The following is a 19,269-nucleotide window of genomic DNA, read 5'->3' on the forward strand; positions in this document are numbered from 1 at the left end:
CCTTATGGTCTGCAGTGAATAACCTAAATGACTCCAGAACAAAATACAGTCGTTTTAATGGCCTAAAAAGCTATCACTTGCCTATCTATATTGATCAGCCTAAATTATTAAGATCTCATCACATTACCCCCCCAACACCCCCAATGAAGATGAAATCAACCACAGCCTAAGCCACGGGTCAATATATTTTTCCTTAAAGGACCAGGTAGTAAATAGTTTAACATATGCAGGCCATGTTCTCTGTGTTCTAACTATTCACCTCTGCCATTTGTGGGGTGAAAGATGCCATAGACAACATAAAAACAAATGCATGTGTCTGCGTTCCAATAAAACTTCATTTATTAACACCAAAAATTGAACTTTGTATAATTTTCACATGCTATGAAATATCATTCTTCTTTTGACTTTTTTCAACTGCTTAATAAGAGAAAAACCATTCTTAGCTCATGAGTCAGATAAAAACAGATAGCAGACTGGATATGGTCCCCGAGCTATAGTTTGTCAATCCCTGGCTAGGCCAATGGATTCCGGGATTCTAGATTTGGGTTCAGGATTTCCATTTATAATAGAATATTCCTCACTGCTCCTAACTCATCAGTATTACACCACTGACAACCACAAAAATGAATTGTAACCCATCTAAAACATTTTAGAACTCAGTTTGTATTGCTTGGCAAAAAAATTTTTACAGTAAAGCACTGGACCAGGACAACTAGCTACTGTTTTAGATTTTATCACCTTAACAAAAATAAATTAAGCAGAGTCCTGTAATAATCTTCTGACATTAAGTTCCCAGATAAAATTTCTGTGACAGAAAAATAGCATTCATTTTCATCCCCTGCCCCTGTTCAATTGATATAAATAAAATAAAAAGTATACATCAGTTATCAAAATACCCTAGGTAATAGAGACAAACCTTAGTAAAATCCCATTGGTATGGAGGTGACAAAAATCAGAAATCAAATAATGCAACACTATCATTTTACTCTGATGAGGACTGAACAAGTCCCCACTACTAAATTGTATTCCTGCCTTCACTTTAGGTCAATGAGCATAGTGAGTAGTTCACAAGGGCAAATAAAACAGTATTCATCTCACTTGCTAAGTTGTTATATATCACTTTCATTCCAACTTTTTCTTACAAAAAATAAATAATTTTTAAAAGTATATGTTAGCCTAGAATATCTTTCTCAAGTTAAAGGACTAAAATTAATTACTTCTATTTTTTTTTTTTTTTTTCATCTTTAGGGCTACAGAACTAGAGAAGAAGTAATCCAGCAAGGCAGGTAAGAGCTTGCTTCTTTTGCAGACTTAATGTGGATTACCTACTAAAAGGTAGTGATGGTGGTTGTCTCGCGTGGATTTGATTTTCTGTCTTTTATGCTTTCTGGTGAATAAGCATTTCTGATGTTTCCTTGGGATCTTTCTCTTCTAGATTTTGTTTATTGTTGAGTCTGAGTCATGGTTTCTTTGGATCACATTTATATCAAAGCCTGTTGTTGGATATTGGCATTTCTGTATAACCATTTAATTTCACATTCCAAATGCTTTTGTTTTATTTTGTTTATCTAAAACATTGGCTTCTTTTAAAAAATATATTTTGAATAAGGCTATGGGAAGACTGTTTAAAAAATGAGGACTATGGGTATAGTTTTGAAGTTAGAAGCAATAGACTATATGCCAACTCCATCACTCCTCAACTGATGAAAGGGCACCCATGGCCAATGACTCAATGTCACCTATCGCCTGTTCATACCACTCAGTAGGACTCTATGGAAAGAGATTATACTTATTTTTTCCTTTTCTGTAATTTTGAATATCAAAATAGCAATACTCAAATTTAAAAGAATAATTAATTATCCTTCTTAAATAATATCAACAAGGGCACTTTCCCCACTGTAATATTTCTATCTCTAGACCTGGTAAAGATTTATGCACTGCCTGGAAGATACACAGAAACTATTCAACCATTTTCAAGTCATCCTCACAGATAGGCTATTCAGAATCTTTTTTCTTCTTCTCTTAGCTTTTTAAATGGCATTGCAATTGAATTTTGAGGACCACAAACTCTGGAATATTGTTACTGATAAATGATTCCTATTAATAGTTTTTTCATTCATTAGGGCTTTTTAACTCATTTTGGTTTTGTTGATTTTCATGCTTGTGTTTTTCATTTTTTCAATACATTCCATTTTTCTGTTTCTTTCCAATGTTCTAATCCAATTACCAGCCCTGTAAATAAGCATTTGCCACATCTACAGTAGGTGCACTGAACTGTGAGTAGAAGTGATTTCTGATTACAGACAGGCTAATTTTCAAGGGACAAGAGGAACCAAATGCAGTGAACTGCATAAAAGAATAATGGTAAATACCTTGTTAGGTGACATATGGCACAGCTTTAGAGCACAGATGGGAAAGGAAAAAGTTTCTTAATCCTAAAATACATATGCATTGCATGGATAGAAGTTGCTCTCTGGCTCCTTTATGATCTGCTTGGTTATAAAAGGAAAAATATTTTATACATTGTATTGCTCAGGAGTGTTCTTTAATATTAGGATTAGTCTCTCTAATTGACAGGGTGACAAAAAGCAATTTAGATTCTTTAAAACCCTAGAGTTTTGTCAACAGGGCCAATTGCAAAGTCCATTAGGCAAGAGTGTCTCCAGGATTTTGGCATTTTTCAAATTCTTACCCTTGTTCTTCTTTCTTGGCCCTCTGTCCTTGCCCCTTTTTAGAATTTCTACCTTTGTTGCCCCTACTTACACACACACACACACACACACACAAGCACACATACACGAATCTCACACACAAGGTACTTCCTGCGTTTTGATGTGTGGTTACTAATGTCTGAGTGAGTTACATTTGTTACAGCCTTCATATACTGCCTGGCATTTACGCCTTAGGGTAAAGGGAGGAAGCACTGATGATAGAGGATTGTGAATGTTTTAATAAGAGACAACAGATGAGCAGGTATTGTAGGGAGTACTAGGACCATCACAGATCCCTTAAAATCATGGGGGTCTCACTACAAAGTGGGGTGCTCCTTCATCAATGTGAAGGCTGAAATTATCTATTGGAGGCAGAGTCAAAGCAAAGTAAGTATGGAAACTAAATGCCACTGTTTTATGGACCCATCCTTACTTGGCATATGAGTGGTGGGTGTGGGGGAGGGGATGGAAGGCCCTTTCCACTGGCAGAGGGCTCAGTCAAATAAAGATGAAAAGTAACAAGAGCTTTGTCAAATTAGGCCGCCTTCCATCACAAGAATAGAATGTCTTGTGCTGAAGCTCCAAAATCGGAGAAACAAGATTCATAGGCTACAACCTTTAAGGGAACCAGCAGATACGTGATAGTCACAGCACTAGAAAAGATTTCACTGAGCCTTTCACCATTGCAAGCTAAGATTCCTACCTAATGATGAATTCTTGTTGGTCACAGCAAAGCTAACAAAGACAGGACATTTAAACTCAAATGACCACCAGAGACCAAAATATCAGTTTCTTAGAAGAAAAGAAGAGCTTGAGCTTGAAAGGGTTGTCAGAGCAAGTTCAATGCGGTAATGGGGAAGCAGGTAAACTCTTAATTTGCTCTGTGCATAGTGTGGATTTGATGAGCCTCTGGGAATGGGGCAGGTAGAGATATATAGGTCAGCTCAAACTTTGACCCTGCCCTCCTCTTCTCAGAGACCAAAGGAAACTGGAGCAAACATGTGCCTTCTGATGGTTTTATGCAGCATAGTCTGACTCTACTTAGTAATGCAGCATAACACATTTTTTTTAGTTCTTTAGGCAAACATTAAATCATAAAACTTGGCACAGTATTTAAGAGACATTTAGCTGCCAAATGATGAATAAAATGGGTGATTTAGACACTGAAATCCAAAGCTTGATGTTGCTTTTATCACCTCATTTCATTTATTATATATTATAAAATACAGAGCCGTAACTTATAATGACAGTGGCAATCACACACAATGTATTCTGTGGATTCACTTCTAATACTAGCAGAATGCATTTTAGACAGACTATATAGTACGTATACGACTAGACCATGGACTTTTGGCTTTGGTTTCAAAGGTTTTTACATAATGTCTCAGGGGCCTAGACCTAAAGAGTCAGGAGATATTCATTTGAATCCCATCTTAATTTTGGGCTGACTTCATAGCCCAGGACCCCTATTGATAAAGACTGTTGAGGATATGGGGGTGAGGCAGGCTGTTTCTTAATAGACCAAGGACACTTGAATGAGCTAGGTAAAGAGAAAGAACACAAGTAAGATTTCAGTAAATGGAAACTGACATTTAGAAGGTGAATAATCGAGTTTGGTTTTCTACATTGATCAAATTCACTGAATAAGTGCTCAGCACTCCTCTTCCTTTACTTCAGGGGTCAGAGGAAAGAGGCCAGTTCAGAATGGTAATGGCAGGGCAAGGGCTAGGCTGCCCTCTGTGGTTTCCTCAGCCACCACTGTCACGGCGACCTGTGTGAGCCATGGCTCCAGATTCAGGTCTCTGCTGCATGATGTGACAGGGAGTTTTATTTACAATTTTTCTGTCAACATGGTGACAATATTGTAAGAAGCTGGACTTCATTGTTGGCACATAGTATTAGATTCTTTTAATGTGTTGGTAATATGGGGGGAGGTTGCTTTGCATGGCCATATGCTATTTGCAGATTAGCTGGAAAGGAGTTGGAAGTTATCACCACGGAAGTCTAAATCAGGTAGCCTTAATAGGAAACTTAATCGCGGGGGAAAAACCTTCACTCTGTGTGTGTGTGTGTGTGTGTGCATGTGTGTGTGTGTGTGTGTGTGTGTGTGTGCTCGCGAGCGTGTTTCAGACCTCCTGTTCACTCATCACTTTTCAGGTCAAGCGGGCAAATGTCCCATCATGTCTTCAGAAGTGGTCTTCCTCCAATGACTGGCCCTGTAATGTGGCTTTCTCATCTGTATTTGGGACACTGAGTTTGCTTTGATTTCAAGTTCTTGATTAAACTTTAAATAATAATTCTCCTACCTAAATTCCTGACTTCTTGTTATTATGTACTCCTTAACCCTTGATTCGGGAAACCATAGCCCTCATCTCACATCTACTGTGGTTCTCTTTTCCCAGGCCTGATTTATGCCTGAGGACCACTGTCCTTTTTCTGTCCTCAGGCTCATGAAAACACCCTATGCTTAAACCCTGGGGCCCCTTTTCCATTTCAGTGTTTCACAAAAGAGCCTCTTGTAGAATCACTGCTCAGAGGGGCGTAGTTACAAAGCACTGAGATTGTGGATCTGAGCTGGTTCTTTTAATGGATGTCCAAAGCCTATGCCCAAAAGGACTGCCATGGAAATTCTAAAGGTTAACTTTCCTCCACCTCAGACTTGCTACTGAAATTAGCAGAGCTCATTTGAGAGATAAATTTGCTCTTTAAAAATTTATTTCCTCTGCATTCATTTTCTCTTTCTATAAATGGGAACTTGGGATCTCATAAAACTGAATTAAAATTATCAAATACTATTGAACCAACCTAATGAAAATTTTAACCAAAAGTCATTGTAAATTAGGTATGTGCTCTACTGAGAACACAAGTCTTTGTAAAGTAGATATTGTTCCTATGTAAACTCATGAATGAGGAATTTCTTGAATAAATTACTTCTTAATAACATCAGAGAGTCATTGGCTGGGTAAATATCTCCCTAGGGTATTCACTGAGTTTCTTGAATTTAAATGTTCAATAGAATTTCATATTTGTCACCTTTACTAACAAGTTTTCCTTTATGAAATCATTATTAGCATGAGAAAGTTAAATTTTGTGTCCAATTTTTAGAATTAATGCAGTTTAAAAGACCTCAAGGGGTTAGAATTTGTCCTCTGGGAATGCAACATTTACATAATTTCTGTTGCCCCGACATTTACTCTGCCCAGTCCACTGTCAATTTCCTACCTGAGGCAGGAGGGGGGAAATGATCAGAATGGCCAAGTGTCTGGGAATTTCTGCGAAGGCAAGCAATGGGCCTTCTCAAAAGCCCAGAAAGTGAAATTATGTCTTCCATTCTAATGTGATTTAAGCCTCTAAAACCTTTACTGCTGTTCCTTCTAACCACATATTCCCAGGAAGGGCTATAGCTGCGGCTACCTATATAACACTAGTGAACAAGTCTATCAAAACAGTTCAATGACTCCCTGAGTTGTGAGAATCGGCTTGGTTATGGTTACTCTGGAGTTTTTTATTTTTGGATTTAGGATTTTACCTGAATTTCTTTTATTTCAACACGGCAGCACATGCATTATGAGTTCTTTTATCAAGATAAGAACTGTAGGTTCTGTCATTTCAGCTTAGAATTATCTAGATACCCCATTCTGCAGATCCCTAAGAGGTAGAAGATGAAATGCTTGCTTATAAACAGACCTGAACTGCTTCATAGGGAGCAGTGAGGCTGTGCCATGAGATTTCACAGATGCCACTCCCATGAAAGATGCAAACAGATTATCATCACTGTTCTCTTTTACTGCCCAGATCCTACCCAGACTCCTCCTGTTTGGGGCTAGCTATATTCCCAAATTTACAGGTTATTTGATACCACAATGGACAAAGCCAATAGTATATGTGCTGCATGTCTAGTACAGAGAGGGTCCTGGGTGCAACACAGGGCCTTCAATGCATTGCTCCCTGACTACCCAGTGTTTACTGCAACTTTATAAGAGTTATAGCATTTAGCTTCCCTAAAACCTGAATCAGCACCTTAAGACTAATCCATGATAATTTGATTGTAAGAAAAAAATGGTACCCTTTCTGAGTGCCATATTTTTTAACACCTTTGCAATATATCAGATCAAAAAAGTATATTTAGCAAAATCATAACATGAATAATTAAAACTAGTATTTGAACATACTTCATAGTACTGTGAACTATTTTTGAACGCACAGGCTTACGATATTAAAAGAAGTTACTCAAAGATGGTTTTAGGCCAATGAATTTGCTCCTAACCAAACACCCAAGAAGGCATGCAAATCACCATGGCACAGGACAGGTTTGCAAAGAACCCAGATTAGCAAATAACTGAGTATGTACCCCAACCTCCACAAAGAAAACCCAACATTCAGCTAAAGATTTTATTTTATTTTTTTATATCTTTATTGATTTCAGAGAGAGGAAAGGAGAAGGAGAGAGAGATAGAAACCTCCATGATGAGAGAGTCATTGATCGGCTGCCTCCTACACGCCCCCGACTGGGGATCAAGACCACAACCCGGGCATGTGCCCTGACTGGGAATTGAACCCCAATTGCCTAGATCCTAGGTCGATGCTTAACCACTGAGCCATGCCCGGCCTGGCTTAGCTAAAGATTTTAAACAGAAGTGAAAGTTGTTTCCACATTGAAATACATATATTCTAACAAAATTCTGTGTGTGTGTGTGTGTGTGTGTGTTTGTATACACATATATACATAACATTCTTCTTCTGAATTTTAAATTAAATCCAATCTGACTGAAATCAAATATCCACTCCCATAGAAAATATTTCCCAGGCTGATTCATTCAACAAGTATAGGCTGAGAACAATCTAAGCACCAAACACATTTTAGTGGCAGGAGTCAGAGTAGAGGAGATTGAGAATGAGATTTAAACAGTGACCAGCTCTGGGCCGCAGAGGTATGACATGCACACAGGGTTGCGAGTGCTGCAGTCTCTGGGCAATACCGTGGTTTCTCTTTGTGTCATTTCTACAAACTCTGAACTCTCTCCTCTTATTCATTATCCGCCAAGACTGTAGGGAATACCTTCACATGAGAAGATTCTCTGACCTCATATTTGAAATTTCCAGAACTTTGCAACTTCCCCTCTTTGGACTGGTCCTTACAATGTCTGTGTTACAGGCGTCTCCCTTGATGCAGAATGTATTCCAGTCCGAAATTCCCTCATGTTTGAGACTTGAGTTATGCAAAACTAGTATGTTTCCTATCGATTCCGTATAATTAAAATTGTCAATGTATCTTACTTAATGAGTTATCCATGTCTATAATAAAGCAGTTTCCTGCATACAATATACAATAAAAGTGGAAAACTAAATGAAGAATGTCCACTGCCCCCATGAAGCCTCCCATCAGTATATACCCTATACTAGCTGGCAGGAGTGCAGTCCTTACAGACAGAACCTTGGGTGCAAAATCCCAGATCAACCTCCTCGAAGCTGCGTGTCCTTGGGAAAATTTTTCTTTTGTTGTCTCAGTTTACTTTAAAAAAAAATGGATAATCACAGTATTTCCTGTTTCATAGTGTGGTTTTATAGATTAAAAAATAAAGTATATTTAAGATGCTTGGTATCATGACTGGGACATGTTGTTGTTATGACAACCAGCTTTAGAACAAGGCAAAAGAAGTAGCTATCAACTTGGAGCGAGCATGCAGTCGAGTCTTGAGGGAAGTTGAATACAACACCTCATTGTAGAGCTTAATAAATGACAAGACAGGGACACCAACAACCAGGCCTGGGAATCACCAGCATGGTAGTGGTTTTCTGCAGGATGTTTCCTGCGGGACAGAGGTGAGGAGAACTGGTGATAAATGACCAAAGTAGCTCTTGGATGACAGCTGTTTATTTCAAATAGGAGGACCACCGAAAACCTGTCTCTCATTAAGAGTGCTCCCAAGCGCTGCTTAGGGTAAGGTGTAGGAACTGGGAGTTGTATAGACAGACCAACTCTCTAGGCACCGGTGAGGGTTGGCGGAGCAACCTCAAGCTCCAGCAGGTACCAGTCATTTCATTTCATAGATCCTAGAAACTCATCTAATAGGACAGTGAATCCATGGTGGAACCTTCACTTTAACTGGAAAATGGCTCCAGGAAACGATCTTAAGCTAATGGGATTATTCATGGTGCTCAGCATGCTAGAACAGTTCTACAAGTCAGGCTATGCCTGTTACGTTATTCAAGTTAACTGACTTCTCCACTATAACATGTCAGTAACAGTACCTCCATCTCTCATGATGTGGGGAGGGTTAAATAACAAAGATAAAATATAAAAGTGCTAAGCAAAGTCCTTGATGCAAAATAAATAATACATATATGTAACATTGCTTTCTTTGTTTTTCCTAATTAGGTCTCCTTAAAAAAAGGAGAAACCCTATGTTTTTGCAGAATTACATACCCATTAGTTCTCAGGATAACCCACGAAACCATGTAGCAGCCTTCTGAGTAAACCACAGGTCTGGGGCTCTGTTCCAACAACATGCTTGTACAACAAACGCATTTTGAGCTCAACTACTCCCGACTGACTTCTGTTTTATTCTACCTCACTTTACAGAAGAGTCAGCAATGAAAGACTTCTCGTAACATCCATCTATTTATTATCAAAGAAAACAGAAAAAGACCATGCAAAATTTAAAGAACCATTTTCACACACGCCAAGACAGAAGGTGGGGTGGTCTGAAGTCAGTCTTTTTAACAACACCCACATGGAGCTTTCTCCATCTTAAGTATCACTCTTGATTATAAAATTCAGCAATGAATTCTCTTTGCAACTAACATGCAGTGTGGTTTTAGGTAAATATATATAATATGCTGGTAAATTTGTATATATAACATATATACTACCTAAATGTATATTTAATGTATAAGTACAATATACTAGTAAAATAGTATAGATATGGTATATATACTATATATCTTATATACTGCATATATACTAGTCTAGTATATATCTACTATAAACTACAGTTCATAGTAGATATCTACTATACTATGTTATGTATCTATGGTAAATATCTGTTACATATTATAGTAAGATAGCTATATTCATCTTAATTTCTTCATAATAAAATGTCTTACTTTCCTCACAGATTTTTTTCATGAGCAAATATGATAGAAGATGCAAAAGATTCTTTGAAATATTAAATAGTATCCCAGTTATGTTGCACATTTCTATGGGTATAAATATGCACACATACATAATAAACTTACCCAAAAATATACTACATGTTTTGACGACAGTTCTGTTTCAGTTACTCTCTTTCTGATCACTAAATTAACTATAATAATTATTATCAATCAGGATAGGAGGGAATTTCTACAAAGCTTTCCAGGGCTTCAGTATTATTTGTCTGTCCTGTAGATAAGCTCGCTGATATCATAACTACTTCTTATTGCAGCCCCGGGCCAGGCAGTATGCTAGGGAAGGGGGTGTCGATGGTGAGTGATTCATATGCAGTCCTTGTCCTTGTGGAGATGGGTACTTAGACATTTAGTAAATAACAGCACAAATAGGTGTATAATTGAAAATTGTCTCAGGCTGTAACGGATAAGAACAGAGCACATAACAAGGGGATGGGACCTAATCATCAAAGCATTCCCTCAGGAAGTGACATTTGCTCCAACATCGGGTGACTTGAAGTCATTTAGATAGGAAGGTGGGCGGGGGTGGGGGGTGCAGAGGAAGTGGGAGGGGAGGGGCCCTTTCAGGCAGAGGGAGCACCAGGTATCCCTTTTGGGGGAGAAGGCTGCTTGAATCAGGTCGGCTGCATGGTTGATGAGCTGCAAGGGCCGCTTTAGGGGAGCTCAGAAAGCAAGAGGAAGGGAGGCTCTCAGAAAAGGCTGGAATCTCCTGAGGTATTACTACCTGGCCATCTGAAGGATTTGGGTTTTATTCTAAGTCACAATAAACTGCTTCAGGCTTTCAACTGGAGTGAAGAGATCTGTATTTCCTAAATGGCAGCTCTGGCGAGCGATTAAGAATAGAATGATGTCTTCAAGTATTTTCCAGATTTCACACCTTTCCCTTCATCTGAGGGGAGACTAGTCTTAAATATGTAGACATGGCATCTAAATCATTAAATATTGACATTTCAATAATTATGGACAAAAACTCAGCCTTCACCTTAAACTGAAATTATGGTCTCCACTAGATGCCTGAAATTCCAGACAAGAGGTCTACTCCTTTGGCTTAAAGGCTTTGTTCCTATTAAAATGCTAAAAATAAAGAAATAAAATCTTTGAAAGGTAGCACATAAAACCCATCTGTCAATTATACTTCAGTAAGGATCATTGACTCTTTTCATGGGAAGAGGTTTTGTTTAGGAAAGGACATGGTAAAAACCAAATATAGGCCCTAGCCAGTTTGGCTCAATGGTTGGAGTATCAGCCCTTGGACTGAAGGGTCCCAGGTTCAGTTCTAGCCAAGGACACATACCTTGGTTGCAGGTTCCATCCCCAGCCCTGGTCGAAACCCATTCGGGAGGCAACCAGTAGATGTGTCTCTCTCACATCAGTGTTTCTGTCTGTCTGTCTGTCTGTCTGTCTCTCTCTCTCTCCCTTCCACTCTCTCTGAAAAGCAAATGGAAAAAATATCCTCAAGTGAGGAAAAAAACAACAAAAAAAAAACCACGACCTTTCAGTCCTAGGGCTAACGCTCTAACCACTGAGCAACACCAGCCAGATCTGGTAAATTAAAAATATATATAGGAAGCTGGATAGGGTGGAATGACTAACAGCTGGAGAAGGGAAGAGAAGATAGTGAGAAAGCCCCAGAAACAAATTCACAGACTGTAGTGTTTACTCTGATCACCAACTACTTTGTGTGAGGAAAGGTTGCAAGAAGCTCCCAAATTCCAAGTCTTGGCATCATTTTTCCTTCTGTTGTACCTCAACTCAAGGATCCCATCCAGATGCCTCCCTTTTCCTCCTGTAATAAATAATAACCCTGAAACCTAAGCTAAGATTTATCAGTGGCACTCAGGTATAGCAGCTCGTAAAAGCTCAAAGTAGTCTCTGCCTTCTTCCTGGAATAGGACAGGGAGGGGGGCATTTGTGAGCCTCCTGCCCATGAGCAGACTAGGGCTGCGTCCCGACCTGCTCAGCAGGATTAGACAGACAAAACCCAAACACAGAGGAAGATGCAAATGTCCCCAGGAACTGGGGCACATATGAGTCTCAGCTCCAAATGTCAATTACTGGAAGTCTCCAGAGCCTGGTTAAAAATAGATTTGCAGGTTTCTTTGTTCACATGTCAGAAGGGGGCATCCCATCAAGTCAGATTCCCATCACCTTCCTTTCACCCACGAGCGGAGTTGTCAACCATTTGCAACTGTGAATCTTGGTTGCAGTGCTGTCACAGGGTCTAAATTAGCATGCGCCCTTTCAATTATATCCAGATACCAGCGTCTCCAGGTTTTCACAGGATGTGCACAATACGGGACACACAGAGACATAATATGAGTAAACATTGCTATAACCAGCCTTCCGTCCACCCACCCAAATAGCTTTTGTGTGTTTGTGCAAAGAGAGAGAGAGAAAATAAGGACAGGGGGCAGTCACAAATTGCTGTCAGGCAAGTTAGGCAAACCAGGACGCAGGACTGGGTCGACATGAGGAGCCACATCCCGTTTTCCATTTCTGCACCCACCTCACTTAGAAAGTCCCTCACCCTGCCTTTTCCCTCTTCTCCATACTTAGGCGAATCCCTAGCTACCACCTTTGCCCGAGAAATGCTGTACAAATGAATGAGACTTAGACTGAATGACTCCTGGACTTCTCCTGCTAAAAGTGCTTAAAATTGCAGTCAACTCCAAATTAGACTTGGTAATTGAAGGAGCTGCAATACAGATATCCCCAAATAACAGACAATCTAAAAGTCATTTTGACTTGATTCCGGTCGGCAGTGTTTGATTTTTGAGGGGAGCAGAGGATTTGCTTCCCTAATTAGTTTTAGCTTAATCCAGTATTAAACTTGTATGTGTTCTATTTAGTGAGCCCTGCCTGGCTTGAAACAAAAAGATACAGAATAGGAAAGAGACGCCCAAAATGTAAATTTTGCCACTTAAAAGGGGAAATGTCTACCAAATGGACAAGTTACAAATTGTCCATAAATCTAGATTTAACTTCAGAGAGAGCAATGGTGGTGGTATGCTTAATTTGTTATTTTTGCCAGAAGTTTCAGTCTCACTTGACAGACTCCTTTATGTGTCTCTCACCTGTCAGTCTTTGAAATTGAACCTTGCTAAAAGGTCATCACCCCACCCCCACTAGCTCAAATGAATCACTCTGGTTGTGTCAATGTTTGGGACATCTTCACCAACCTTATTACATCTCTGCAGTAGTTCCTTCCACGGATAAGCAAGCATTTTTAAGAACTAGTCTTCCTTCTATAAACCACTGCCATTTTTGGTGATGAACAGGATTTATTAGAACTAGGGTATACCATTCTTAAATACAAGCAATTTTATTCCCCCTTCCATTTCCTAACATAAATTTTCTTACCCAAAATAGGTACAAAATAAAAGATCTACTAAAGCTGACACCAACCCAAACCATTTATGGTGTCTCCCTAGAAGGGCCATCCTGTTCTTCCTGGCAGCTTTCAGCAATTCTGCTGTCTCCTGGGGCCCAGCCAATCTTCTCAGAACCTACAGACATTGTAAAGTGCTACCTTTGGCATCCTCTGTCCTGCCCTCCAGGTCCCTTTGAATAAACAGCTAACAAGTTTATGGTCCCTGCCAACTGCTGAGAACTGAGCCCTTCATGTAGATTAACTCAGTTCATCACAACTCTGTAGATACTTTCCTTATGGGAGTTTCGCAATGAAGAAAACTGAGTAGTGGTTAAGACTTTAAGTAAATTTCAGTACAGAGCACAGCTAGTAAGGGTGGAGTGAGAAGTTGAACCCAGCACACTGATTCCAAGGCTCATGCTTTTACTCTATGCCTCCACCTAACAGTGAGACTGTCCCCTACCTTGCCCTGGAATGTATACTGATCCTCCCTGTTGTGGCTCAACTAAGGACCCAGGCTACCATACTGAAGATCTAGCCCAAAACACAGCTTTACATGGGTCCTTTCAACTATCAGTGGTCTTGCAATGGCTCTCAATCCTCATGGCAGAATGTCTGCAGATGGGGAATGGTGAGGTCTCTTCTGCTTCAAAAGACCTGTGATTGCAGAGAAAAAATATTATGCTGATGCTAAGTGCCAACCAGAAGATGGATTAAACTATCTTTTTACCTCAGTTCCTCACTTTTCATTTACAGTAGAATTTCCATGGTTCTCACTTGAGTACTCTGTAAGACAGATAATTATTTGAAACCCCCTGCAGTCCCAAAGCTATCTCTGCACAGACTTAATGCCTGAGTTCTACAGTGAGATTTCTGATTACCCAGACTTCATTATCTTTATGAAACAAGCCATAATCCATTTACTGGTGTACAGGAAAGTTTTATCATAGACTGTTAAGTCTGAACTGCCATTGTCAAAACAAATAGATGAAACATATTGTGCGATTTACTTTTCTTGATTTTTTTCTGTTTGCCTACCCATTCATCTGCAAAATTTGGTAATTCACAGTGGGGCTCTCTGTCATTAGTCTGAATTAGTAAGTTTCTACTGTACTTTAGAAATCAAATTGAAGTCCTTGGGAGGTTGAAATGCTTGAAATTATCTAAATGATTTTCATTATTGGAGTTCAGATTTTATTAAACATGTTATTACTTTTCAGAAATAATGAACAATAATATAGTAATTAATAATCAAACATCAAGGGGCACTTTATTTCACACTACAGAGTCTCCAGTTTCTGCAGCCTGTTGTTGATGGACAGTTTGCACTGAGTTAACTCCCAGGCAGGCACCCTGCTTTCTCCCTCATCCTGCTCTCTGCCCCCACTGATGTCCTGGCTCTTTGTGTCTATTGGGTCCCAGCACTGGCTCTAACCATGAAGTAGAAGTTTTAACAATGTTCATAGTATTTAATGATAAGATAATGCCAGTATTTCCTTTAAAATACCCTCCAGACCATCCCAGAAGACATGAAATGTCTATATTGTATTTGAAGACTGTTTGCCATAAATCTGAAGTTTGAACTTACGTATTTTAATTTGTATGCTAAGAAAGTACTGAATTAATGTAACAATCTTTTTTTAATTTACAATTTGTAATCTTGGTTCAGAATTTAACTGAATATAAAACCCAAATGATTTCTATATAGTAAATTGAACTGTAAAAGTAAAAAAAAAAAAAAAAAAAAAAGACGTGAAGAAGCTTATATAAGAATTCATGTCTTTTCCCTTCCCCTCCTATCCATCCAATTCCACTTCCCTTCCAGACTCATCCATAGTGAACATAAAGTTACAGAATAAATCTGTGAAGCTCTCTAACTGTGTGGATATGTGAGACCCATTTCCTTCTCCTTTCTCCTATTGCTCAGCATCCCTTTAGTCAGTACACAGAAGTCTGCTTCTTTCTCTATAGGAAATTTTTTTGTAGCAATGGAGTAACTAACTCCCCAGAGCATTTGTGTTCCCATCATGACATGAAAGACTACATTTGAACTTTAAGGTGGGGACAGGGTAAAGAGTGATGGTGGTGTTGGGTAAAGAAACATTTACGTAAGAATCTAAAGTGGAGCCTCATATAAGTGAGATCTTGTGAAATCTAAAGAACTTAATAAACTGATGAACAGAACAGATTTAATGACATGGAAGCATAGATGAGACTGAGGAATGTCAGAGGGATGGAGGAGGGCGAGTGGGTGGAGGGGGAGGGAGTAGCCAAAGAATTTATATGCGTATATGCACAACCCAAGGACACGGACAACGGTGGGGAGAGGGACTGGGGAGGGGTATGGGACGGGGTGGAATGGGTCATTGGGGAGAAAAAGGGACATTTGTAATATTTTAAGCAAAAATTTAAAAATAATAATAAATAAGTAAAAATGAAAAAATAAATAAAATTAAAATCAATAAAGATATATATATATTTTTAAAGTATGCTTTATAAAAATAAAATAAAATAATAAAGTGGAGCCTCAAACTTCTCACTTACTCACTCAGCGCTTTGGAGATTAGAGAAAGAGTATGAGTTTGGGCTCATATCCACCCCCCCAAGCATCCTGGATTTCCTCTTTGGCTCCCCTGCTGAAATCAGGATGAATTACTTGTAACTGTTTTAAATTTTCTTAATTTGCCAGTCATTCTAGGTGTTGCCTCAGTGTGGGGCGGTCTCCTCTCTTCCATTCCCATTGCTATCTCAGCCTCATCAGGTTGCATGCTCCGACCCTTCCTCCAGGAAGCTGAGCTGGGCTGGGTCCCTTCTTAGTGCCCACTTCCCAGTGGTACTTAATAGTCATGCTGCTTTGATGGTATCCTCCATGTGGGCTGTACACTCTGAGGGTAGGACCAGGTTTGTTTGGCCAGCTTTATCCCTAGGACCTAGCATGATACTCACCAAATTTTTGTTTAATGAGAGTGGGTGAATGAACAGATGGATGACAGTGATGCAGGGAAAGTTTGCATGATCCCCTCTCCCCTCTCCCAGGTCCAGATAGCCCTGCAGCCCTTCTCATCCTGCTGGAGCCCCCCAACAGTGTCCCCCACTTACAGTAGCTTAACCCAGAGTGTTTTCTATGTGAAGCGAGGCCTCCAGCCTTCAGAACACTCAAGGATGGGAAGGAAAAGCCTGTGCATACATAGAAAGAATCTGTCCAATAGGAGACTATAGTAGAATTCATGGGACCTTCTGTAAAATGGAAAGCAAGCCCCCAGGTTTGCCAAAGAGCCAGGCATGAGTATCAAATGCTGAAAATGATATTGGGGGAAGGGGAAGGAGGAGAACAAGGGAATCAGGAGAAATTAGTGACATTGGCACTGATTACAGATATTAAAAACTAAACAATTGAGAAACTACATATTAACAACTTGGATTGACTATGTGGCTGTAGCACAAATTGCATTCATTTGCATAAATTGCTTACAAATTTTGCTTCAGCATGATGCGTAAATGAACAATTTTATTTATCACTATTTACAAGTCAGTGTTTATCCTGTGGTCAGTCTTCTCTTATTAGAGTGGCAAACCCAACACATACATTTTTCTTCTTCTTCAATTATCTGTGAATTTAGTGTGGCCAACTCTCACAGCTTTAAAAATCTAGGGAGAACTCAATGACTGTCATGCATACGTTGAATTTTGCAAGTCATTAAATATTTTAAATAATGGAAATTAGCTTTATCTAAATGGTTTACCCACTTAGAAATAAAATAGTAGCAACAAACAAAACTTTTTCATCAGGACCTACCTTTAATTCATCTAAATTTAATTCAACCAAAATTAAATGAGTACTTCTCATGTAACCAGTTGTATAAATGGCAAAACTAGAACTTTTGTCAAGTCTTCTACCCCAACTACATCTTTTAGAACAACCAAACCCAAAATTAGCTAGGGCCAATCACATAACCAAAAAACATGTCAACCCATCATCAACTTTAACCCAACCTCATACTAGACTCACAGCATTTAGAGCACCACTCCCTTTCTCAGCTTCTACCTTTATAGTAATAAAAGTCATGGGCCTCAATTTGGTATGAAAAGAAGGTACCTGATTCATAAATAGTACTTAATAGGTTCTCAACAAAATGCAACCAAACCTTGAGTCAATCTTAATAATGAGAAGCAAGTGGGCACATGTAGCCCAGCCGGGCTTGGCTCAACGGTTGAGCGTCGACCTGGGATCCAGGTGATGGGGTTCGATTCCCGGTCAGGGCACATGCCCGGGCTGCGGGCTCGATCAATGACTCTCTCATCATTGATGTTTCCATCTCTCTCCCTCTCCTTTCCTCTCTCTGAAATCAATAAAGATATAAAAAAATATACTAAAAAAAAAAAAATTCTCAAGTAGTTCAAAATCCTTCTTTAAGCCCGGCCCATGTGGCTAAGTGGTTGAGTGCATAATTTCAACCAAGTGGTCACTGGATGGATTCCAGGTCAGGACACATGCTCGGGTTTCGGGCTCAATCACCAGCAGGGGGCATGCAGGAGGTAGCAGATTGATGTTTCTATCTCTCTATCCCTCTCCCTTCCTCTCTCTGAAATCAATAAAAACATATTTTTTTTAAAATCCTTCCTTAAGTATATTTCTGTTGAGCATGAATGGATCTTAAAAATATCCAACTAGATTCTCTCAGGTTGAGTATTAGGAAACTAAGATTCAAAGAAGTCAAGTGAATTGTCAAAGGTCAAGGAAGCAGTTAGCAGCAGTCAAGAATAATACTCAGGTCTCCAGATACATAGTCCAGTGACCTTTCTCTGCCTAGATTTTATAACATTAAACTTTACAGTTTCACCAAAACTTTAGGCAGAGAGATTTGCCAGCTACATAAAGAGTCCTTCAATCTTCTACTGATTTGAAGGAAAGAAGATAAAGCAGATGAAAATATCAATCAAAGCTCAGAATTTTACAAGTAAGAGAGCAACTAGTTCACCAAGACTGTCATACAAGTCAGACTTTAATCTTCCGAAAACATGCCAGTTTTACAATAAAACTTTAACCCTGAAGTCAACACTAAAATCATGAATTCTGACTTTTGAGGTGATTGGCTCTCTTTTGATACATCAATTTTGATTAAATATTCAAATTCATTTGAAATGCTAGCTATTTGATTTTGATGCTCTAGTGGAAATATAAATAATAACTCAGTTTTGGGTGCTAATTACAGAAGCCAGGCTCTAAAATCACTGCACAATTTGATCTAGAAATTCTCCAATGAAGTGTGTACCCTCTGCCTAGGCACTTTATTAAATGTCAGCAACATCTGATACTAGTAGTAGCTTTTGATCTTGTCAGGTAGGGTGAAAATAAATTTCTTTATTTAGGGTAGGAAAAATTGGTCAACCAAATGAGGTTAATATCGGATAATGTGAAATGATAATTGTCATTAAATACTTGAATGGTGACAATGTTGGATGAATTCCTTGTTAATGTAGAGGTGAATTATTTTAAAGGAATACTGAAATACAGGGAGATAAATTCTGGTTCATGTGGCGAACACAATCTCTCCTTATAAGAACTGGTCAACAATCTAAATGACCAGCCACAAGAATCTGTGAGCAGCGGGTCACTGCCAAAGCAGAAGCAGCCTGGATGGGCATCTTTCAAGGTGGTATACATGGGATTCCTTCATTGGATGGTGGGGTTGAACAAGATGATCTCCTTTTCAATAATTTCCTTCTAATAGCAGGCATTATACAATTCAGCTTTTATAAATCAACTTTAATAAGGTTTGGAGTCTTAGTTTAATCAACTAGTACTAAGTATCTAAATTTGTACTTTGCTAGACCTTGTACAGAGGGAACGTGAGGGACATGGGCCTAATCCTTACAAACTTGAATACAAGCACCCAAACAAGGAGATAGGTATGAGTTCACATTTTATGCTTTTGGAGATAATGTGAGGGAGAGAAGTCCTGAAAACTTTGAGTATTTGAAGCAGGGAGTGAAATCAAAGGGCATAAAAAAAGAAAC

At 39.1% G+C, this 19,269-nt stretch overlaps 1 protein-coding gene across 1 annotated transcript in view; it reads left to right on the top strand.

Moving 5' to 3' along the window:
* CELF2 (CUGBP Elav-like family member 2) overlaps positions 1 to 19,269 on the top strand; it is a 789,880-nt gene that overhangs the window by 187,684 nt on the left and 582,927 nt on the right. The window contains exon 2 of the mRNA XM_081128230.1: positions 1,249 to 1,286. The gene's annotated coding sequence lies outside the window, so the exon portion shown is untranslated. The remainder of the gene's footprint in view (positions 1 to 1,248; positions 1,287 to 19,269) is intronic.

The sequence above is a fragment of the Miniopterus schreibersii genome (assembly GCF_964146895.1).
Source record: "Miniopterus schreibersii genome assembly, chromosome: 1".
NCBI classification, from domain to species: domain Eukaryota; kingdom Metazoa; phylum Chordata; class Mammalia; order Chiroptera; family Miniopteridae; genus Miniopterus; species Miniopterus schreibersii.